The 17,884-nt window shown below is 38.2% G+C and overlaps 1 long non-coding RNA gene across 1 annotated transcript in view; it reads left to right on the forward strand.

Moving 5' to 3' along the window:
- The window catches only part of LOC110197335 (uncharacterized), a 158,092-nt gene that overhangs the window by 117,171 nt on the left and 23,037 nt on the right, over nt 1-17,884 (forward strand). The gene's annotated exons all lie outside the window — the stretch shown is intronic.

Here is a 17,884-nt window from a genome sequence, read left to right on the forward strand (position 1 = left end):
CCATTTACACACATCAGTCACTCACTATGATGGCACGTTAGATCATAAATATTACAATTTACTTCACAATAAGATGAAAGCAATAATAATAACAGAGACTCATACAAGACAAATGCAAAAATAATAAATACATTACAGTCTACACATAACTTACACATTAAATGCAGTCTACTCATTCTTGCTATCCCACCAATGTACTCAATATCTGTAAGGAAGAGTGGGCATGCACTTTCAGAATCCTGGCAGGGAAGCACATGAATGAGGAAAAGTCACATGCTTGTGGAAACTCAGAACTCTGGAATTGTAAACTTCACTGTCCTAATTATGCCTCAGGAACTATCCATAAAAATTCCTTAATGAACTTCTCCATTAACAGTAACTCAATGAAGTTTGTGTGCCACCCTTCCTTAGCTGCCTTGTTAGAATGAGGCCCAATTTAGATTAAATTCCATGAATTTGTAATGACCAAATAAGCATCGTTTTATGAGTTCCTTTAGTTCTCTGGTTTAGCAGCACTCGAAAAAAAGCAAAGGAGGCACTTGGTTTGAGTAACCCAGGATTGGAATTGTCAAGGAGTCAAGGCCATATGACAAGGGGACGAGGGATTCAAGAAGAGAGGATTTCCTCTACTCTTAAATAGAAGATAATATAGAGTTGAACTGGTTTACCAAGGAGTCAAGAATAAGAAAGAAGGAAAGTAGGACCACTACAAGGGTGATGGCCTGGGAAATTACTGAGGAATGGAGAGATTGTAAGTAAGTTGAAAATGGAAAAAGTGGATTAGATTTTGTCTTAATAAATACTTAGGGAAGCTTGGGGTACCAAGGTCTAGCACAGGGAACAGTCTCCCTTATCTGCCACTTCTGTTAGTAGTGGGGAAAGCCCAAAGGACATTCATTTGGGGGCAGGAGCCCTAGTCACAGTCCTGGTGTGAGGAAGAAGAGGAGGCAGCTGCCGTAGGAGCACAGAGTCAGATTCGTCCCTTGCATTCTACGTTCCCTAAGTCAAAGACATAATACAGGTGTGGCTGCTGAGATGTTTATTCACAATGCTGGGTGACAGCCGATACTTCTAAGGAGACAACTGGTTTTACTGGGATGCCAAGGACCACCAGACAAAAACCCAGCACAGGACGGGAGAGGACAGAGAGAGAGTAAAGCAAGCAAGCTTTATTGAGGGGAGATACTCACAAAACAAAGGGGTGGTCAGGAATGATGGACATGGGGCAGATATAGTTAGGCCCCCAACGCAGCTGGGTGAAATAGGGCCAGGCTTTGAGGTCAAAGAACAACACGGTTGGACCTGGGATAAAGGTCATGGTTAGGGGCTGGTGCTGACTCATTGGGGGAAGGGAGGAACGCCTGAGGATTGGTGGCTAGTTTCTATTCAAGCTCCCTGTCGTCAGGAAAAGGAGACTTGTTATGGCAGGTCTTACTATGACAGGGGGACCTGGAGGTTTTGAACCCCTTAGGGTTTCTTCATTTAACAGATTAGGGAGGTTACTATATTCCTTACAGATCTGAATATTCCCTGTAATTCCAATTTCCTAGTAATTTTATAGCAATTAAAGGAAACATCAGATAATTGTTTAATAACTAGCTCGTCATAAAAAAGTTCACCCAATACATTTTTTAAGTTCAATCTGTATTATTAACATTTTCTTCATCATTTTCTTAAGTCTGCAAAACTGTTTTTGTAATTTTTGTATGGCCTAAAACATAAGAATGATTTTTACATTTGTAAATAAATTTTACTGTATTTTTAAATGTAAAAACTATTTTTTGACTGTGGGCAGTATAAAAACAGGAAGCTGGTCGTGTTGGGGCTCGTGATTCGCTGATTCCTGGTCTAAACAATAACAAAAGGATAAATCAAGCTCTTATCTGTAGTATATGCTGATTTCCAAGGTGTGAATGCTCACACTGAAAATTTAATAATCGATGTTGGAGAGTGTTAAAGTCATCTGTCCCACCTCACCTCCACCCCCAGTACCATAGCAAACATGCAGAGCTGCATTCTGAACACTAGGTGGCATCCCCGCCCCCCTCAAATGCCAAAGCCAAAGGCAGGGGTGGGGAACCTGCAGCCTGGAGGCCACATGTGGCCTTCTAGGTCCTCGGGTGTGGTCTTTTGACTGAGTCCAAGGTTTATAGAAGAAATCCTTTTACTAAGGGGATTTGTTCTGTGAAGTTTGGATTCAGTCAAAGGGCCCCACTTGAGGACCTAGAGGGCCCATGTGGCCTCACAGGTTCCCCACCTCTGCAAAGGTCATCCACCCTGAAACACTGGTGCAGAGGTTCGAACACCTAGCACACCTGGAGAAACAGACCTGGGCCAGACAACTTTGCTGCTGCAGCGTTTTAGCTGTCAGAATTCGGAGCTCCCTTGGCTGTTCCTCTGAGTTTGCAATGGTTCAGTTTAACTCCACAGACTTAAGCCCTGTACGTATGCAAGGCACCGGGAGTACAACACCAAAAGGAAAACCCTCCAAGCCTTCAAGCAGCTTACGTTCTACTGGAGAGATACAACGTGTACACAAATTAAAACTAAAAATTGATTCTCAAATGCATCTGGGATCTCACAGATTTGGGTGTTTCCTCAACCACACAGATCATAACCCATCCATATTCCACTCAGCACAACAATTAACAAACTTTTGGATGACTCCTGTTATCTTCAGACTTCCAGGCAATTCCTCCCAACCCCTTCTAATTCTGGTATCCAGAGGGCACTTCTAGGTATAAACTAGAGGAGCACGCAAATGAGATAATAAGGAGATCTGCGTGTGTTTTTCAAAGACATATCACTTGAAAGTGGGACACCCATGAATTTACCAACCAGTACCTTCCTAGTCAGTGAAACCACCTTTAGATCACTGGATGACTCCTTATGGTCGGAGGACTCCCTCCTTCTGATAATGCATATCCCCAGTTCTCCATATCCTTTGTGATTCTTATCCATGTCTTCCTGCAAGTCCTTCTTAGAAAATCCACTCAACAGGGTAGATACTTTTCTCTAGTTCTTTCCCAAAGATGAATGTGGCCTTGGGCTGACTATCTACCATCTTACATTCTTTTTTTTTTTTTTGGTTTAGGCAATGGAGTTAAGTGACTTGCCCAGGGTCACATAGCTAGTAAGTTCTATATGTCTAAGGCTGGCTTTGAACTTAGATCCCCTTGAATCCAGGGCTGGTGCTCTATCCACTGTGCCACCTAGCTGCCCCTACCATCTCTCGTTCTTGCTACATGACATGGCCACCTCTTTTTCTGGGCATTCATGTTCTCAATAGTGTCCTTTGCACAACTTTTTGCACAGAAGTCATCAATGCTTCAGCCTGCTGACACTTAGCACGCATCTTTTTGTTGACATTCTGTTGGGTACTTGAAATGATCAGAGTCAATTGAGGCACAAACATGAATATGTACGCATGGAGGATGTCTTGCACAAGGTTTAAAGAGGGATTCCTTCAAGATGGTAAAGTATTCCAGGTCAATCGATCAACAAGCTTATTCATTAAGTGTCTACTCTGTGCCTGGTGCATGCTAAGTGCTGAGGATAGAAAGAAAAGCAAGACCAGTCCCTGCCTTCAAGGAGCTTATGTTCCAATGGGGGTAACTATGTAAACAAATCAGAGCGTGCAAGACAGAGTAGGTGGAAGGTGATCTTAGAAGGGATGGCGCTATTTCCTACTCATGGCTAATATTGGGCTACTTACATGAAGCCCCAGAACATGACAGGACCTCAGTGAGATCCACGATTATTGACCTAACAATTAATACAGGAAAAATGACTTGCACTTAGATGGCCAGTCCAATGAAATGACGTGTCAATAATAACAGCAAACATTTATATAGTACTTTAAGGTTTTCAAAGTGCTATATGCATATTATCTCATCTGCTTCTTATAACAACCCTGTGAGGTAGGTGCTATTATTAACACTTTTGTGTGTATGTCAGGCAGTGGGTGAAGTGACTTGCCCAGGATCACACAGCTAGTAAGTGTCAGGTGTCTGAGGCCACATTTGAACTCAGGTCTTTCTGAATCCAGGGCCAGTGCTCTATCCACTGCACCATCTAGCTGCCTCTATTAACCCTTTTTTACAGATAACGCTGAGGTTGAGAGGTGCTAAATGATTTGCACGGGTCACGTAGCTAGTAAATTACTGAGGCAGGATTCAAACTCAAGACTTCTGGATTCCAAAAAACACATTGTTTCACTTTAACAAAGGCGGGACCAATGTTTCATTAATTAAGAGTGTAGCTTAAGATGGCTAATCAGAGAACTATAACTTGATACAAGGTGGATGCCCCAGTTCATTCACTAATATGCCCCAAGGCAACAGCCTTCCCAGTGGGTTGATATATTTGATCAAGCCACTAGATGGCACTTGAAGCTTGAGCTAGACAGCCTCCCGTCCTAGCACCTTGTGAAATACCAGTTTTTGCCAGTTTTGTCTTTTCTGTGTTTCCCTGGACTTTCTGTCTAGGGATATTAAAAGAATCAAATAATAACTCATGAATCTTGCATGGCTTCGTCCCCATCCATGGATCTTCTACTCCCTTTACCAACTTCATGTGACTCTAAAAAGATTACTCACTGGCATATACTTAAAATACATTTACTAAATCATACTTGAAATTAACAAGGTACATTAGAATTCCAAAACAGAGGAGCCTCTCCTAGGCAGAGTATACAATTGCAACTCCACCTACCCAGTATTCTTCATCTGTTGTTCCTTAGATACACCACTAAATCTTATGGACCATGGAACTTTTCCATCTGATGCACCCCCAAAACCTTTCATCTCTATTGTTTTCCCCTTTAGAATGTGAGCTCCTTGAGAATAGGGACAATTTTTCTTCTCTTTTTGTGTCTCCATCACTTAGTACAGTGTTTTGCACATAGTAAGTATTTAATAAATGCATCATTTATTTATTCATCCCAAATTCCATATTGATAAGGAATTGTTCCTCATGCATTTTGTTCTCATAGGTAAACTGTGGGCTATGGTCTCTCAGCTCACCATATTCAGCTCTCACCATCTGTCTGCTCCTAGAATAATTGCCACTTGATGCTTCCATGAGTTCTTCAGCCACAAGCTAGATGAAGCCATGGCTAGATACCTCATGGTCAGGTCCCATCTTGGCATCTTCTCCCAAAGGTCTCTGGAATCTCTCATTGTAACCATCTTCATAAAGCCCAGTGATTCTCTCACAGCTACATTATTATGACTTCAAGCACTGCACTTACATTACATGCCCTAAAATCATCCCTGCCCTTTGTTTCTCATTCTTTCTAGCACCTAAAAGAGCCATAAAATGACAAAAGAAAAATAGCTTTCATTAAAGCAAGAGCTGCTTCTGACAAATGTTACGTGTATGTATATATATATATATATATATATATATATATATATATATATATTATATATATTATATATATATATATATATAATATATATATATTTGGAACAGGCACTGCAAATGTTCTAAGAGTTGACTAAAATAAAGAGCTTATGCTGGATTGCAGATAGGGAACCATACAGTGGTTTATTGACCTCAAGTTGCTCCCCGTTGTAAGAACCCATTTTTCAAATCAACTTATTTTTCCAGTAGCTCTTTAGTTTCATATCTTAGAATACATAGACTTTAAGGTACCAAAGTTGCAGGTAATCCACAGGTCAATGGAAAAAGAGATTCATGGTGCATACAAGTAGACTACAGCATATTTCCAGTTATGCCCTACTCTTAAGAAGTACTTTAAGGGATTTTATCCATTAAAGGTATGATCAGAAGAGGTAGGCTGGTCATGCAGTAAGACTGAAAGATAACAGATGGATAGTCTTCACTAGTACCCATGAAATATAAAAAGACTTAGAGGAAGCCCTGTGGCACATTGAGTCAATCCTAAATGGAGGGTCTGTTGAAGACGATGGACAAGAATCTCACAGGATGAGAAGTTGTGGATGAATTGTAATCTGCGCTGATGAAGGGAATAGAACCACAGAAGCATTAAAATATGCCTTTGTGCAGACATATACAGCTGTCTCCATACCTGAAATGTCTTATGCAGCCATATCCACATCTTTGATTGTTAAAAATCCTGAGGGCAGTGAGGTGGCACAGTAGACAGAGCTCCGGCCTTGGAGTCAGGAGGACCTGAGTTCAAATCCAGCCTCAGACACATAACACTTACTAGCTATGTGACCCTGGGCAAGTCACTTAACCCCAATTGCCTTACCAAAAAGCAAAAATAAATCAATAAATCCTACTATCCTTTAAGTCTCAACTCAAATACTATCGCCTCCATGAAACTTTTCCCAGTCAAGAAATGTCCACTGGGGCAGGAGGGCAGCTAGGTGGTGCAGTGGATAGAGCACCAGCCCTGGATTCAGGAGGACCTGAGTTCAAATCCGGCCTCAGACATATAACACTTACTAGCTGTGTGACCCTGGGCAAGTCAATTAATCCCCATTTCCCAACCAAAAGAAAACAAAACAAGAAGTGACCATTGCCCCTCTCTGGACTTTCATACTATCACTTTCCCTGTATCTCTCGTGCATATTTTGCATCTTTTATCTTCTATTTTACATGTTTATTAATTTTATGTTCAGGTATTCAGACAATAAATGTTCATTATACCTTATTTAATACCACCTCCCTTCAAGCACTCTACCATCTAGCCAAACTAGTTGATTAGCTGTTTTCCAATCTTATCTTGCACTTTCCTATCCCCTTGCCTGGAGCACAATCTCTCCTTAATTCTACCTCTTGAAATCTTCCTTCAAGGGGCAATTTAGGTCAACAGTTATCCCTTCCACATAGGGACTATCCCCACCATGGTTTTGATATATCAAGGATGAGCATAAGAAATTAAATGGGAATTTTTGGGAGGTTTTGTTGAAGCAGAAGATGACATGTGAAGGCCAACAGATTACACAAAGCCTATGACCAAATACTTAACCCACATTTTACAATAAGGTACTGTAAACATCCCATAAAAGAAAAAGAAAAAATTCAGATTTTTACAAGGATTTTCCAGTTAGGGAGGGGGTGCCACACCCACAACTCCTCTTCTCTCCCCACATCCCCCTACAATGTAGAAGGGGTAAGTGTACTTCCTGCATAGTTTCTCCCATTATCCCTCCAGATAGAGAGAGTTCTCACCAAATTTACAGAAAGAATTTTTTTATGGATCGCTCCTTTGCCCCATCACAAGGTATACCCCCAGACACATTTATTTATATTTGTATCTATTCCCCTACATTCAACTGGCAACTCTTTGAGGGCAGGGACTGTGTTATATCCATTATATTTCCAAACTAAGCATAATACTTTGCACATAATGGGCAACTAAGTTGTTGAACTGAATAAGTGCTTACTATGTACAATAAATACAGCCATTTATGTGCATGCCTAATCTCTCCCACTAGACTAGGCTTAATCACTCTGAACCTATTTCCTCAGCTACAGAACAGGATCACTCATACTTGCACCACACGCCTTCTAGGATTATTGTGAAGGATGTCCTTTTTAAACCTAAAAGTGCTGCAGAAACATAAGCTGCCTCTGCTGTTGTTAATTCATCTTTGTATTCCCCAGAACTTCCAACCCAGAGTTTTGCAAAGTGACACAAATGTTTGTTGATTTTGTTGAATTTGAAGTAACGCACCAGCAGGTGGCACCGAAAGTTTGGCACTCGTTTGGAATATTAAGTGGAGATATCCGACGGTCCTGTCCAAATCTGTGACCTTCACTTGGAGAAAACAAACTCCCTTTCTCTGTTGGTGTATTTTCTTTTCTTTCATCCATGCTCTTTTTGCTCTCTTTTCATTTCTCCTTGTTTTCTTTGGAGGATTGTAATTATCCTTCTCCTGTTCCTGAGTAATCCTACCATAGACAGAAAAGGGCAATCCAGATGCTACTTTGGCATATTCATTCATTCATTCATTCATTCATTCATTGATACACTCATGGAACAGTCATTTATTAAGTACTTACTTGTGTATGATGAGAGGGATACAAAGCTTGGAGATAAAAGGTGATGTTGCCCTCCTGGAGTTTGAGTAAAGGTATGCAATACAAATATAAGTAATTATAATACATAATTTATATGGATAGTGTGTTTCAGAGGTACAAAATAAAGTGCTCTGTGAGGTCCTAAAATCCAGGGCTAGCTCAAGATACAGTCAGCATTCCTAGGAATCCAGGAGTAATTTAAGTGTGGATTTAAAGCATGCTTAGAACCTATGGCTATGCCTGAGGCCTCTTCAACCTCATGATTTCAGGGATATGTGCCCCTCCTTTTTGAGGCCTTTGGTGCCTGGGTTCTATCACCTTATACAACATGCTAACACTTATCCATAAGCCTTGGCTTCACTTCGTAGCCCTTGAGCTTGCTTGAATCATAAAATGTTATAGCATTTTAGGGTTGAAACCAGGGGTGTGCTGAAGCCAGCTTGAACCAGCTCTCAGAAATCTATGGTACAAATTGGGATTTGACTTATTGTTTTGTTGCTTGGCTACAATCTAGGCTTAAGAAAGTGTTAATAACTCAGATTAAGCTTAAAAATGAATCCCGTATACTTGTTTTCTCTGATGAGCTGAACTGTTAAACAGTTACCAGCAGGGCCCGGGTTGAAATTGACATTTAAGAGATAAGGAAACTGAGGGTCAGATATTCTAAGTGATCAACAGAAAATCAACATATATTCCCACAAGCCAGCCCCCATGGCTGGATGGTACTAGGTGGTTCATGAGAGCAGAGGTATCAAATACATGCCTGTGGGCTCCATGGAACTCACAACATTCCCAAGTGTGGCCCCAACCAGATTAAAAAGTAATTGACCTATGAAGGAAGACACTAACTGCATCCAGAAAAAGAGCAGATAAATGGAAGTATGCATAAAAATGATTTTGCACACACAGAGACATATATACACATATACATACACATATTTCTATCTAATGGGTAGCCATGGGGGGGGGAGTTGGAGAGGGGAAAAAAGGAGGAAAAAAGTTACATGATAACTATATTATATATTTTAAAATAATAGCAAGTTATACATAATAGATTTGCAGTTTCATGTGCAACCATCTTTTTTTCTTCCTATTCTACTATGTTATGGAAATGCTTATTTTATTTCTTAAGTTCAGAATAAAAATAAATAAAATTTTAATAACAGAAATTGAGGTGATGTCCATCATTTGGGGAATACTTAAACAAGTTGTGGTACATGATTGTGATGGAATACTGCTGTGCTGTAAGAAATGATGAGCTGGTTGATTTTAGAAAACCATGGAAAGGCTTGCATGAAATAATGAAAAGTGAAATGAGCAGAACCAAGAGAGCATTGTATACAATTAACAGCAATGTTGTTCAAAGAATAATTGTGAGCAACCAAGTTATTCTTGAGTACTATAAATACTCATATCAACTATAAAGGACCTATGAAGGAAGATGGTCTCTACATTCAGAGAAAGAACTGATAAATAGAAGTATACATAGTATGGTTTCACATACATTTATGAATTTACATCAAATGGTGGCCTTCTGTAGTGCAGGGTGGGGTCAGAGGGGAGGAAGACAGTTTAGAATGTAAAATGTAGCCAAAAAAATTAAAATTTTAAAAGTAATTGGAAAATAATTAACAAAATAAAATTACAGAAAGCATTATTTTTTTAATAATTTACCCTGTGCTTTTTTAATAGTATTTTAATTTTCCCCGATTACATGCCAAGACAATTTTTAGCATTCATTTTTATAAGATTTTGAGTTCCAAATTTTTTTCCCTCTCCTCTCCTCTTCATAAAATGGTAGGCAATTTGGTAGAGGTTATACATGTGCTATCATGTAGAACATATTTCCATATTAGTCACAGTTAAAAAAAGAAATAGATCAAAAGGTAAAAGAAACATGAAAAAGAATAAAATAAGTGGGAAAAAAAGTATGCTTTAATCTGCGTTCAGAGTCCATCATTCTTTACCTGGATGTGGATGCCATTTTTTCTTCATGAGTCCTTTGTATTTGTCTTGGATCATTTTTTGCCGAGAAGAGCTAAATCATTTATAGTCGATCATCACACAATGTTGCTGATACTGTGTACAATGTTTTCCTGGTTCTGCTCAGTTCACTTTACATCAGCTCATGCAAGTCTTTCAAGAGTTTAATGAAATTTTAAAAGTATTCATCATTTAGCATTTTTCATCATAAGTCCTTCAGAATTATCTTGGATCATTGTATTGATGAGAATAGCCAAGTTATTCATAGTAGATTATTATACAATATTGCTGTTGCTGTGTACAATGTTCTCCTAGTTCTGCTCATTTCACTTTGTGTCAGTTTGTGTAAATCATCAGGCAACTTGTAATTAGGCGAATTAGCTTATGTCATGCACACTCAGTCCACTCTTTCATGTGGTAGCCATTTATCAGTAAACCAAAGCAAGTATTTTCTCTTCTGACATAATCAATACAATCTATTTTAATAACCATTTGTCAGAGTGCACAGGCACAGAAATATTGGAATCATCATCTTAGTTTTAGACACAAGATGAGACCAGGTGATCTTTTCTACATATATATTTTCTGGTAGTACATTGAATATATCTCCTGTGCCAGAAACAATCATGGATAGACATGTTGGTGGGAGTACATGGTACAGTTCAGGATATTCAGGGTAATGTGACTATTTTAAGTAATTGGACTATATTATAGTAATTGGTAATATTTGGAGTAGTACCACATAGGGACCCTCCTCATCCCACCTTCCCTCAGTCTATCTAGTTCCCTAACATCACCTGAAACTTTGGGAAAGAGGAGGAAGACAGAGGAATGGGTTTGAGAGGGCAGAGAGAAAGCCCATTAGTTTCTGGGGGGCTAGTTAAATGGATAACTATTATGACAGGGTTTACACTTTTGAAGCTTTGAAATTAAAAAAAAATTTTAACATTCTTTCAGAGAACATTTTTTATTGTTACCTTTACTTGAACAAATTTACTTTGATTACTATGAAAAGTTGGATAATTAAAATAAAATGTGTGTGATTTTGTAAAAAAAAAGTATTCGTCATTTATCATTTCTTATTATATAATAGTCTTCCATTACATTCATATACCACTACTTGTTCAGTCATTCCCCAATTGATGGGCATCTCCTTAGTTTCCAATATTTTGCCACCACTGAAAAGGGCTGCTATAAATATATATTTTTTGCACATGTAGGTCCTTTTCCCTTTTTTATGATCTCTTTAGGATATAGACCTAGTAGTGGTATTGCTGGATCAAAAGGTATGCACAGTTTGCCTTTGGTTCCAATAGTTCCAAATTGTTCCCTAGAATAGTTGGACCAGTTCACAACCCCACCAACAGTGCATTAGTGTCCCAATTTTTCCACATCCTCTCCAACATTTATCATTTTCCTTTTCTGTCACATTAGCCAATCTGATAGGTGTGAGGTGGTACCTCAGAGTTGTTTTAATTTGCATTTCTCTAATCAAAAATTATTTAGAGCACTTCTTCATATGCCTATAGATAGATTTGATTTCTTCACTTGAAAACTGCCTGTTCATATCCTTTGACTATTTATCAATTGGAGAATGGCTTATATTCTTATAAAATTGACTCAATTCTCTACATATCTGAGAAATGAAGCTTTTATCAGAGACACTGGCTATAAAAATTGTTTCCCAGCTTTCTGCTTTCCCTCTAATCTTGGTTGCATTGGTTTTGTTTGTGCAAAAGCTTTTTAATTTAATATAATCAAAATGATCTATTTTGCATCATCTAATTCTATCTCTTATTTGGGCAAAATTCTTCCGTTCTCCATATATCCACAGGTAAACTATTCTTTGCTCTCCTGATTTGCTTATGGTGTCACCCTTTAGGTGTAAATCATGTACCCATTTTGGCCTTATCTTAGTATATGGTGTGAGATGTTGGTCTATACTTAGTTTCTGCTGTACTATTTTCCAGTTTTCCCAGCAGTTTTTGTCAAATAGTAAGTCCTTGTCTCAAAAGCTTGGGTCTTTGTGTTTAACAAACACTAGATTGCTATGGTCATTTCCTACTGTGTATTGTGTACCTAATCTATTCCACTGACCCACCACTCTATTTCTTAGCCAGTACCAGATAGTTTTGATAATTACTGCTTTAAAATATAGTTCGGGGTTTGGTAGTGCTAGGCCACCTTCCTTTGTATTTTTTTCATTAATTCCCTTGACATTCTTGACATTTTGTTCTTCCAGATGAATTTTGTTCTAGCTCTATAAAATAATTTTTGGTAGTTTGATAGATAGGCACTGAACAAGTAAATTAACTTAGGTAGAATTGATATTTGTATTATATTGGTTAGGCTACCCATGAGCAATTAATATTTTTCTAATTGTTTAGATCTGACTTTGTGTGAAAAGTATTTTGTAATTGTATTCATATAGTTCCTGAGTTTGTCTTGGCAGGTGGATTCCCAAGTATTTTATATTGTTTACTGTTATTCTAAATGGAATTTCTCTTTCTAATTTTTGCTGCTGGGCTTTGTTGGTCATATAAAGAAATACTGATGATTTGTGTGGGTTTATCTTATATCCTGCAAATTTGTTAAAGTTGTTCTCTAAGTATGATACCATTCATCTGCAGAGAGTGATAGTTCTGTTTCTTCATTCCCTATTCTAATTCTTTTTATTTATTTTCTTCTCTTATTGCTATAGCTAAAATTTCTAGTACTATATTGAATAGTAGTGGTGATAATGAGCATCCTTGCTTCACCCCTGATCTTATTAGAAAGGCTTCTAGCTTATCCCCATTACAGATAATTTTTGCTGATGGTTTTAGGTAGATACTGCTTATCATTTTAAGAAACACTTCCTTTATTCTGTAATGTTTTTAATAGAAATAGATGCTGTATTTTGTCAAAAAGCTTTTTCCACATCTATTGAGATAATCGTGAGTTCTGTTGGTTTTGTTATTGATATGGTCAATTATGTTGATGGTTTTCCTAATATTGAACCAACCCTGCATTCCTGGTATAAATCCCACCTGGTCGTAGTGTATAATCCTTGTAATATATTACTATGATTGCCTTGCTAGTATTTTGTTCAAAATGTTCACATTGATATTCATTTGGGAAATTGACCTATACTTTTCTTTCTTTGTTTTAGCTCTTCTTGGTTTAGGCGTCAGCACCATAATTGTGTCAAAAAAGGATTTTGGTAGGACTCCTTCTTTGCCTATTTTTCTAGATAGTTTATAGAGTATTAGAATTAATTGTTCTTTAAATGTTTGGTAGAATTCACTTGTGAACCCATCTGGCCCTGGGGATTTTTTTCTGAGGGAGTTCATTAGTGGCTTGTTCAATTCCTTTTTCTAAATGGGGTTATTTAGGCATTCTGTTTCCTAATCTATTAATCTATAGGTAATTTATATTTTCATAAGTATTCTTCAATTTTGCTCAAATTGTCAGATTTATTGGTATATAATTGGACAAAATATTTCCTAATGATTGCCTTAATTTCTTCTTCCTTGGTGGTGATTTCACCCTTTTCATTTTTGATACTGGATATTTGGTTTTCTTCTTTCTTTTTTCAATCAAATTAACCAATGACTTATCTATCTTATTGTGTGTGTGTGATTTTTTTTAATAAAACCAGCTCCTAGTTTTGTTGGTTCAATAGTTATTTTACTTTCAATTTTATTAATCCTTTTTTTTGCCTTTTTTTTTTTTTGGTGAGGCAATTGGGATTAAGTGACTTGCCCAGGATCACACAGCTAGTAAATGTCAAGTGTCTGAGGCCACATTTGAACTCAGGTCCTCCTAACTCCAGAGCCAGTGCTCTATCTACTGCACCACCTAGCTGCCCCTCCAATTAATTTTGAATCTAAAACATATTTTTAAATTAAATGAATATGCTGCTGCACGGATCTTTATGTATGTGTTATTGACTGTTTCTATTTGAATTTGACACCATCTCTCTAAAGCAATTTGTTTGGATTTCTCCTTTCTCCTTTGCCCCTCTCACACTCTGCCTTGTGTTTTACTTATTTGTATGTCCTATCCCTCAGCGAGTTGTAAGTTCCTTAAGAGTAACGACTTATTATTAAGTTTTGGCTTCTCAAGTCCAGGGCCTTATGCATCATAGGCTTTTAAAATAAATGTTTGTTGAATAAAGAAGTTCTGGTGGAAGAATGTGAACATGAGGTTCAAAACATTAGGCAGTGACCTGGTCTTTTTTATCTTTGAAAAGTCTAGGTCTCAACAAGGTGAGTTAAGTGTTTAATAACTGTTTGTAAAATGAAGGAATGAATGAGACATTAGCAACATGAATCAATTTATCAGATTAGCTAGCAAAGAAGTCCTAAGGAAAGGGGACATGCGATAGATAAGTTTTGATGGGGCAAAGTTTGAGGCCAGAGGTGTGTGGATCACAGAAGAGGTAGGCCCTGGGGACCCAGACTTCATGAAGCATGGTGGCAAAGACAAACCAACCATTATTAAAATTTTGCCTAATGCTAATCCAATTCAAACCACAATCTATAGGGAAAAGTCCATGGTATAAAGCACTGAGAGAGAGCACTTTACAATGACACAATAACATTTATTTAATAACATTTCTAAAGCACTCTTTCATCAGTCAGAGGGATACCATTGAAACAAAGCATCTTTTATAGTATTAAAATAAGAGACTTTTCACTCAATAAGCCCCAAATGCTGAGTTCTCTGATACTTAAGAGCTTTGTCACTTGGGCAAACCTCTAAGTCTGTCTCAGCCTCAGTCTCCTCATCTGAAAAACAGGGATAATAATTCTGGCACTCCTTATCTAATAGGATAGCTGTGGAGAAAGTGTTTTGTAAAAGTTAGAGTGCTGTATAAAAGTGAAATGCTATTGTTGCAAGGGCTGTCCCCTCCACATAGCATGGGGGTGTCATTGTTTGGCTTCAAAGAAAGCAGAATATATGTCTCTAGCCTCCTCTTCCCCACCCTTCAAGGAATCTTTAAATCCTGCCAGGAAAAGAAGCGGAAGGTTGGGTCCAGAAGCTTGGCCACTCTGCTCTCCTCAGAGAGAGGGAAGAGGTACTGGGCTAGAATTATATCTATCTACTCTCTTAAAAACTGTTAATCTAGGCTAGAAGATATAGTTTTCAAGTTCAACCTAAACTTCTGATTCATGATCATTAACGGGAAAGGAGGACTTAAGCTTTGTATCCAAGGCTTGACTTTTGAGTCATTTTTTCAGTTGTGTCTGACCCTTCCTGACTCCATTTGGGGTTTTCTTGGCAAAGATACTGGAGTGATTTGCCATTTCCTTCTCCAGCTTATTGTACATATGAGAAAACTGAGACAAACATAGTTAAGTGACTTGCTCAGAGTCAAACTTAGGAAGCTGAATCTTCTCTGACTCCAGGCTCAGTAATCTATGCACTGTGTCTTGACTACCTTCCCATCAAATACAAGTTCCACAATGAATGCACATAGTAAGTAGCAAAGAAACCCATTTATCCAAGGAAATAGCAAAAAAAAAAATCAGAGAAAGTATACATAGGAAAATGTATATCAGAAAATACAGAGTCAAAGAGCTCTCCCATCGTGAGTAAGGTTACTTCGGTTCAACCAAGAGAGAGTCTCGGATCTTATCCAAGGAGAAATTCCCTAAAGTATCTAGTGTAACAAACTAGAGACAGGACATGATAGAGACTGCCTACTCTGCTCATGTTGGTTTCTTCACAGATTCTTAGTCACCTTTTAGCAACCTGAAGTAGAGTTGGTATAGTTCATCTTCTCTCTTGAAGACAGAAGCCAAAAGCACCTGAAAGGACTGAAGATCCCAGAGACACTGGAGAGACCCAAAGAGGTTAAAGAGACTGAGTCTCCTTTCTCTCCCCTCCTTGCCAACTCTGCCCCTCCCCTCATGAAGTGATAGGACACTGTTTTCTAACAGTGAGGAAGAAGTCCCATACCAATGCACTCTGGGACTCAGTTACAGTATCATTACTTTTATCATTACCCAAAAATATCTAAGTTCTTTGAGGGCAGGAACTATTTGGTTTTTGTATTTATATCCTTAGTGCCTGATAGAGCCATATATATATAATAGACACTTAATACATGTTTCTTGAATTGAAGTCATGCTTGATGCATAATTTTTTAAAACATTTTTTTCATCAAAAAACAATAGTATACAGGTAGGGAGACCTTTAGGAAGTAAGGGATACAAGGCAGAGAGAGTAAGCAGTGCAAATATATTGAGGATTGGGCATATAAGGGGCCACCCTGTACAGCACGTGCTGAGCAGCCCTGACCTCTTCCAACCTCCCCTGCGTATCAGAACCGAAGGGCCTAAGTGCCTTGGGATGATGAGCACCCCAAATGTTATTTGTTCCTTGGTCCCATAATGGTAGTAATGGTTGTCTGCATCAAAAGGATTAGTCACTAAGCCAAGAGGATTGGAACCCCTCAGAGGATTTTAAAGAGAATAATTCCACTCTCAGGTGCAATAGCCAATAAACACTTATTAAGCATCTGCTATATGCCTGGTGCTTGCTGTTCTGAGTGCTGGGGATACAAATAAGAAATCTTGTCCATCTGTAACCTATATCAAATTGCTTGCTGTCTCAGGGAGGGGGAGATGAGGAAGGGAGAGAAAATTTGGAACTCAAAAAATGTTTAAATGAATGTTAAAATTTGTATAAAATTTTGTATAAAATATGAAATTTATAGAAAAATATAACTAGGGAAAATAAAATATTATTTTTTAAAAAAGAAAGAAATCTTGTCTTCAGATCATGTCGAGACTCTTCAAGCCTATTCCTGTGAGGGGTGTGGAAGGTACAGCATGCTGGCTGTAAGAATATAACAGAGGACATATGTCTTGCCTAGGCAAGCCTGAACTTGGGTCTGGGGATGCCTCTTTTAATTTGCCTCTTTCGGGGCAGCTAGGGGGTACAGTGGATAGAGCACTGGCCCTGAAGTCAGGAGGACCTGAGAACAAATCCAGCCTCAGACTAAACACTTGACACTTACTAGCTGTGTGACCTTGGGCAAGTCACTTAATTTGTTTCTTTCTTGAGTTTAGGTGACTGAATAGTGATCCCAAACTGTATGTTTCCAGCCTTGGGGGGAATCTTGTGAATGGGAAAGCTCTTGAGTTCTTAGTGAAGTCATCTCTGGCTGCACTTTGGGAGGAGCTCCCAGCAATGACTCCAGCACTTCTTGAGATGAAGACTGGCCAATCTACTTCCTGCTTCCTCATTTTATATTTGAGGCTAAAATAGCAACAGAAGGATTATGGAGGAACTCTGGACATATTCCAGCAAAAGAAAACTAAAGCGTAGCAGAAATAAGCTCCTCCAACCACTCAAGAACTAAATAAAAATATGTCAAGGAACCAAGCAGACGCTGGGAGAGGGTCCTTACCAGGGTAGCTAGAAATACCCATAATAAACAGATCTCAAGCCTCTGGGCACTGAAAAAGGATCCACACCAGGGAAAATATAAGTAAACAAAAGAAAATACTAAACAGTGAAGAAATACTAAGTATTAAGAGAGCCAAAAGAGGTAATCACTGATGAATAGAACAATTCCATAATAACCATTAGTGGAGCTACAGAATACAAATTGCTTAACCACAAGAAAGTGTAAAAGAAATGGGACCAGAAATGAAATTGAAATTGAAATAAGAGCTCTGGAGGGAAAAAAAATGGCAGGCTAATAAATAACTTAGTATGAAAGGTAGCAAACCCTTTCCCAAGTAATAAACTGTCTGAAAAACAGAATGGAATAATCAAAATTCAATTATTCCGGGAGACAAGAAATATCACAAAATCAAAAGATTAAAAAAATAAAAGAAAATGTAATTTATTAAAAACACAAAAACAAAACAAGACAACTGACCTG

Source organism: Phascolarctos cinereus, unplaced genomic scaffold (assembly GCF_003287225.1).
Source record: "Phascolarctos cinereus isolate Bilbo 61053 unplaced genomic scaffold, phaCin_HiC Scaffold_2;HRSCAF=192, whole genome shotgun sequence".
NCBI lineage: Eukaryota > Metazoa > Chordata > Mammalia > Diprotodontia > Phascolarctidae > Phascolarctos > Phascolarctos cinereus.